Source organism: Mytilus edulis, chromosome 11, assembly GCF_963676685.1.
Source record: "Mytilus edulis chromosome 11, xbMytEdul2.2, whole genome shotgun sequence".
NCBI lineage: Eukaryota > Metazoa > Mollusca > Bivalvia > Mytilida > Mytilidae > Mytilus > Mytilus edulis.
In genome coordinates, this window is record NC_092354.1 from 20,319,925 (window position 1) to 20,327,823 (window position 7,899).

Below are 7,899 nucleotides of genomic sequence, written 5' to 3' on the forward strand. Positions count from 1 at the left end.
TGTATATTGAGTTTCAAATGTCCTTAATAGTGCATGAAATATTTGCCACTGAACGTTGAGAAGAGAATAATTTATCAATTAACAGATTTAAAGATATTTCGTGTATGTCAATTACAGTGTGTACTTATCATAGTAAATGAAAATGATTTATTATTGATTCAGGTTCACTTGTAGACAATAGAAATTCATTTTAGAGAACTTCTTTCCTCGTTTTTACTGGGTTTTTTTTTTTTAATTCGTATTCTCTAAAATTTTGAGCAATAAGTGGTCAACAAAATTATGATAAACATGATTAAAAAATAAGCAAAATGAATATGGATAATAATTTTTATATAAAAAATATTTCCTCGCCTACCGAAACAAGGATTTAAATCATGATAATTTTAATCTGACACGTTTGATACTTTACAACAAGAAGTAGTTCATAGAATCATAGAACATAGAACATAGAACAGCTGCTCGGAGATTTTATTTATTTTTATGAATTTGTACACGCTTTGTTTTTGTTTTCATTTTCATTGAGTGCCGTTGTTTTGCCGTTTATATAATGATTTTAGAGATTTTTTTACAGTACTTATACCAATTACCTAATAAAAAACGAGAATAAATATTTTACTATTTTATAGGTGGTTAAGAATCATTTATGCATTTCACTTGACAAAGATAAAACAAAGTCGCCCTTAAAGCTAGTATAGCAATTGGTATATTATTTTCACTTTATTTTAAGACAAGAAAGATTAAAAAAATATATTCCAAGGTTAAAAGTTGTATTTGTAAATAATCTGGTATTAAAAACATCGTTTATGACAATCTTAGAGCATATTTAACTTCCGTAAAATTACTTATACATCGTTTTCATAATTACGGCTACATTGACGCGGGAAAAATTATGGACGGCGGGAAAGCGCAGTTCTACAGATAGGCACAAGTTTTGCAACGTCACAGATAAGAAACGTCAAGATGCTTTTGGCGCGACAAAGCAAGAAAAAAACTCGGCAGCAAGAGGGTTAAATGGCAATATTTAATCAAATTTCGAATACATGTCGTATTCCTAAAAAGAAAACAAAACTGACGTTAACGTGATTCACTAGTCGAGGTTTATTTTCTATGAATTTTTTGGAGTTATTCCACCTGAAGCAAATCTCGCAGTTCGTGACTTCAAATACTGAGGTTGTTACAGCAACACTGACAGAATGAAGGTGATTATCTAATCGTGTCAGAAAATTCGGTAAATACAATAAGGAGATGTGGTAGGATTGCAACTGAGGCAACTGACCACATCAGTTCAAATGAAGTGGACGTAATTATTAAGGAATCATAGGCGACCATACAGCCTTAAACAATGAAAAAAAAAACTAATATATAGTGAGCTATAAAATGACCCGAAAACTATGAAGTAGTTTAACTGAGAAAACTATCGGTCTGATTAATGACATAATATTTTACAATTTTTATTTTTTTTAATTTGCCTATTATTTTCCATTCTGTTAACCCCATCCAGACCCTTATATTTAAAATAAAGTCGTTGAAAGCCAATTATTTTTAAGTTTGGTTTTTTGTTCTCATAGTAGGATTGTTAGTTCGGTTACTAATCCCAGCTAACAATGTTACGTCATAATTACGTCGTGACAACGTCATGTTTTCGTCGCATTGACGTCAGGTTATTACGTTGTATTTACGTAAAAGTGTATGGTTTTCTTGACGTTGTCACAACGTCGTACATTAACGTTGTGGTGACGTAAAATTACGTTTCTACAACGTTATTCCTGACATTACAACAACGTTTATATCACGTTATGTCGATGTTGTCACAACGTCATACATCAACGTTGTGGTGACGTAAAATTACGTTTCTACAACGTTATTCCTGACATTACAACAACGTTTATATCACGTTATCGCAACATTATACATTAACGTTGTGGTGACGTAAAACGTAAAATTACGTTTCTACAACGTTCATATCACATTATGTCGACGTAATATACTTGCACTTTTATATTTTGCTTTATAGTTGGCCAAGAAATTATCGTATATACAAACACATAGTATCAACTGTGTTTGGGACCATGAGGTGATCTCTAGATGATATATGTTGGTTATATTCTCTAAAGGAATTCGTATATTCTGCATCATCATCTTTTTTTTTTGTACATGTAGCTTCAATCGAATTACTGTTTCAGTAATTGTGATATAACAGAAATGAATCCTAGGGCCATCTATAGCTGAGTGGCTGCCTATTCGTATGCAGTTCTTGATAGTGCTTGTAAAAATAATATGCATTTATCATATATGTTACTCTATAAGAGGGATGTTGCCCCGGTCTCTTTAACCCGTCTTTAATTGCTGCTTATACGATATGGGAGTTGCCCATTGTTGCAGGCAGTACATTGACCTCTATAGTTATTTTCTGTGTCGTTTGGTCTCTTGTGGAGAGTCTCGTTGGCAATCATAGTACCACATCTTCTTTTTTTATAGGGTTTTATATTCAATTTATTTCATCGTAGTATACATTTCTCATTAAGCATGTTCACGTTCTGAATATAATATCTGGCTAGCTAAATACCCACCCATGAAAGTTATAAAAAAAAGTTTATGAAAAGTAAATAATGCCTGCAAATGTTTGCACCTGTCCTAAGTCAGGAATCTGATGTACAGTAGTTGTCGTTTGTTTATGTAATTTATACGCGTTTCTCGTTTCTCGTTTTTTTATTTTATATAGATTAGACCGTTGGTTTTCTCGTTTGAATGGTTTTTACACTAGTAATTTTGGGGCCCTTTATAGCTTGTTGTTCGGTGTGAGCCAAGGCTCCGTGTTGAAGGCCGTACATTGACGTATAATGGTTTACTTTTTTAAAATTATTATTTGGACGGATGTAGTCTCATTGGCACTCACACAACATCTTCCTATATCTGTATATCAAAAAGTGAAGAATTGATCGTTAACTTTGTTTATTTTAAATATGTTCTCCTGGGTCCCTGGTAGTGGTATTTCCGGAGCTGCTGCAATTGTCCTCTTAACAGTTGGTTCCTGCAATGCCAATACAAAAACTTATTTGTACAAAAAGTTAAATTGTAATTATTCTAGGTCAAACATTATTGCAAATAAATACTAGATCTATGTAGCTGTGTGTAAGACGTGGCTTTCCAAATCTCCTTGAAAAACACACAAACCACATAATTATATATTCAGTTAAATTTAATGTTCCCCTTAATTTATTGTCTCAAAAGAGTATCTTGATCTTCACAATGCTAGTTACAAATGCATATCTATAAGGCCACCCTTAAAAAATTGTTTGTTTGGCATAGCCGACCCACACTATCAGCAGGTGGGTAGGTAGGTAGGGAAATTTTTTTTTTTTTTTACATTTAAAAACTTTATACATGTAAATCATGAAGTCTCTAGATCAATGTTGTCTAAAGCATTGCAGCATTGTTGTGTGTACATGCTGGTGGTTTCTTTGAAAGGGGTCAACCGTCAATGTCACATTCTACATCATACACAGAAACAAAATCAAGAGCATACCAGGCACTAGTAAGACCCAAACTGGAATATAGTTGTAGTGTCTGGGACCCCCATATGAAAGAACAACAGATACAATTAGAAAAGGTACAGAGACGTGCTGCTCGTTATGTACACAACAACTACGATTACACGAGCAGTGTCACAAACATGCTAAATCAGTTGAAATGGCCACCACTAGCTGAGAGACGCTTAAAAACCAGACTTATTTTATTTTATAAAGTAATACATTGTCTTGTTGCCATTCCATCGCATATTCTTGAACAAACAGACGGCAGAACAAGACAAAATTTTAGACCTTATAACAATTTCGTACTGAATTATAAAAAACAACAACATAGAATACAAACAATAATAATGTTGGGAAATATTCCAATATAGGTTGCACTATACGGGGAAATAATGGTATTCTTACCATATAGCGTGTTCCGCCTGGTTCTGGGGGTGTATGTTTTAGGGTTTCCCCAATCAATTCTTCAATATCTGATGTCCTTGCTGAGGGGTACATGTAGTTCTTCATGTAAGACTCTACAAAAATTGACATTGATAAAATTTGCATAGTGATATTAAATATAATTTAAAAATAAACCGTAGACTGTCAGGGAGCAACAATTTAACTTCAAGGAGGGTCATGGTTTTTGCTTGAGTCAGTGAAGTGCAAACAATTTTATTTAATTTTTCAACGATATCAATCAAATTTTTTTTTTTAAGTCTAACACTATAAGGTATGGGTGGAATCTGGATTCAGAATATTTTTTGTCCTGTACTCGAACAGAATATTTTGTTTCATCAATTTGGAAATCTTAAGAAAAAACTCCATGACCCCCCCCCCCTTTTTTTTCTATAGTTAAATGGTGGTTCCCTAATTTCAAAGGCAAATTCGGTATTTTCATTAAATATTTATGAGTTTGAAGCTACACTATTGATTTTGTTAGATGGCATAATGATTTATCATTTATCAAATTAAATACACAGCTTTTTTACATTTTTTATTACTTTTTACATTATGACATATTCCAATCTTCATTGTGACTGATATATCTTTTTAAACTCCACAAAGAACCGGTAAAAAAAACAAATTTACAGTATTGTCAGCGCCGGCAAAATAGCCATTACTTTGAATTATGCTATAGCTATTTATAGCTCGCTTTTAATCGAGATATTATAATCATATTATATAATTACTGTTTCACCGGCAAATAAGCCACTGCCAAAATATAAAAAAAAAATATAATTGAAAATTATGACCATAAATGTATGTTTAAAATTTACATTTACAAATTTGCCATATATATGGCGGGGTCCGGACCGTATATACGTAACGTAACGGTACCCAAATTGCACCTATTTAGCAAAACTAGCAGCGAAAATCTTACAAGATTTCATAGAGACTAAACAATTTGTATTTTTATGATTTGATACTTAGCACATCTTTCAACATAGGTAAAACTATTTAGATATGCACAAAACGTTCACAGTATTTATCAACAGATGAAGTATTTACTGAAAAAGCAAAATGTACTGAAACGTCATCTTTTTAATATGAGCAAATACAATATGTTACAAGTATCAATTTAAAAAATAATGAAGAGTAAGCATGGACTAATATCCAATTGTTCAAAATATTTGAAGAAATTAAACAAAAGCTCTGTTATTAGACTTTTGACGATGTGAATTTAAGCATGGATGCAATTTGGGTACTCCTCATTTCAGAATCATTGATGGTTTGGAGGTCAGTTTAGACCAATTTTTCTATGATTCCATATGGAATAAAAATCAAATTGGTGTACCTTTATAACAAAGGATACGGCTACAAAATAAACACAGAATGGACATTTGTGTCTTTATCATAAAAAAACGTAGATGAATAAACTGTCAAAATAGGTGCAATTTGGGTACCGTCACGTTATACTCGTACGGTCCAACCATACGCGTGCGGTCGGACCGTATGAGTATATGAGTATGGTCCAGTACGAGCTGACCTAATGTTATTGGATCATATGGTTTAAATTTAGACAACCATTATCACAATCTTTATTTTTAGTATTACAAATTGTTATTACAATTAGATGGACGTATTTTTTTTGCGTTGAAATGTGTGCTGTTCATGCATGTTCCCTTGCATTTACATTTTTGTTTCTAAAATTGCTAAATAGTGTCCTCCCACATTATGTTTTCTTCCGATATCTTCAATTTCAGTGATCATATAATTCAATTAATGTATTACTGGTCGACATGTTAAGACATACAAGAAATTGACAGATTTATTAGCGCGAATTTTTTAAATAGTTAAAATATAAAGTTTTTATTTCAATTACATTTGAACTTTTTTATATAAATTTGAGAGTTAAGTTATCTTGATCTGTTTATATATGCATTTGCATTAAACTTGAACAACTTCTTTATACATGTTATATTAGTTCTACCGTATGAGTATTTTGAAAAAGTAAGCATACGGTCCAAAAACTCATAGATACGGTCTGGAACATATATTATATAATACAGATTAATCGTTGACTATTTATTCAGTCATTATATACATAATAATAATTAAAGGAGTAGTGGTATGATTTTTTTGTAAATTATATTGTCCCTTGCAAAAATAAATAATTATAAATAATAATTTATTTTATTAAAGTGTCACATACTCGTCTACTGATGTTATAGATACAGATAATATTATATAATATACATTGCACAATAGTTAGCTGCGGAACCGTAGCTCCTATAGGTCCTTATGTTATTTTTTGACTATTTGCGGAGGTCCGCAAATAGTCAAAAAAATAACATAAGGACCTAAGATCTACGGTTCCGCAGCTACACAATAGTAAGATAAGACAAATACCCAGCCTACATAGGCTTATGAGACACTATATACAAATATATACCTATTTAACAAATACAAATTGTAAAACATAGTAAAATGTCAAAAATGTTTAAAATTATCCGGATTTTTCAAATAATAATAAAAATTAAAATATGTAATTAAAAAAAACATAACCTTAATTTAAAAACAGAAATATAAATATAAAAAAGAAGATGTGGTATGAATGCCAATGAGACAACTCTCCACAAGAGACCAAAATGACAGAAATTAAAAACTACAAAGTTGATTTTTGTAAAAAATCTTTTGTATTTATTCATACTAAATTTTTATCAGTTCTCTAGTTTATGAGTTCAATGCACAAGACTTTATATTGTAAATACACTTGAGTTATTTTCAAGGTATGCCATCACTGTGTCTGTGTATAAAGTTAACATGACATGGCAAATACATACCACTGATAGCTCGTTCAGAGTCCCGCTCTCCTGACCTCAATTATAATCAAATTAGCTACACGTGTGTAAGGTTTCTGCAGACGAAATTAGCAAAAGTTTTTTGTAAAAATAATTTATAAAGCAAGAGTTCGACAAAATTTAATTTCATATCTATCATGTCTCTCTTCGAAAATGGTTTTATGTATTACATCATGCACGTCTTGTAAAACCAGAATAGTGGTGCGATATGTATAAATTATCGGGTTTTCTACTTGCTGATATCGTAAAAATATCAGCCCCGAGGCACAATGTGAACCTTTTTGACGAGCGGCTGATATTTTCCGACATATATACGAAGAAAACCCGCATTGGCACGATTGTGACGTTACTGTCAGATAATTTCACCTCTCACATCATTTTGCACATTGTGACGTCGCTGGTAGTGATAATGCTTGGAGCACAAAAATCATGCTTGAAACACTAAATCCTGTATTTTGACATATATACCGGCCTCTCTAACTTTTGACAATCACTTTTCCATTGTGGCGTCAGATGTTTTGTTTTATGACGTCAAAACTTTACGGGAACATCATTCTGTTCCTTTATAATAGAAACTTTATAAAAAGTAAGAAGAAAAAAACAACAGTTAAAGAATACAGATAAATGTACTTACGTTGGATCTTAGTGCAGTGGCTTGGTGAATGGCGTTTACTTTGAATATGACGTCATCACTTAAATAGCCAAACTCCCCGGCAGTTCCAGTTCGATCCGCATACGGGCCCGAATACTACTCTACACTAATTTTGATGGAGTAAAGGAAAACAGTTCCGGAACGGAAACGATCACTGTCCGGAGTTTGTTAAATAGCGTCACAACTAAAAGCCCTAACAACGGAACCAAAATCGGAAACGTTACGGTATTTCCGTATCTTTTTTTAACATGAATAAATTCGTACAGACTTCGTCCCCTTTCACAGGTAATGCCTGCCTCATATCAAATATTGTTCATTAGTTCTACCAATACAAACAAGACAAATTAAATCTAGTACATAATAAAAGAAGAAATTTTGCTATTGTAAATTTTAGGGATGTCGACAATTACGTTGCTACAACGTTTAA

The 7,899-nt window shown here is 32.1% G+C and overlaps 1 long non-coding RNA gene across 1 annotated transcript; it reads right to left on the reverse strand.

The window, feature by feature from the left end:
* Positions 1–2,935: 2,935 nt before the first annotated feature.
* LOC139495298 (uncharacterized) lies at positions 2,936–7,522 on the reverse strand. Its single transcript, XR_011657316.1, has 3 exons — positions 7,455–7,522; positions 3,939–4,051; positions 2,936–3,031 (listed from the first exon to the last, which is right to left on the reverse strand). It is a non-coding gene; the product is annotated as an uncharacterized lncRNA (long non-coding RNA).
* Positions 7,523–7,899: the final 377 nt, after the last annotated feature.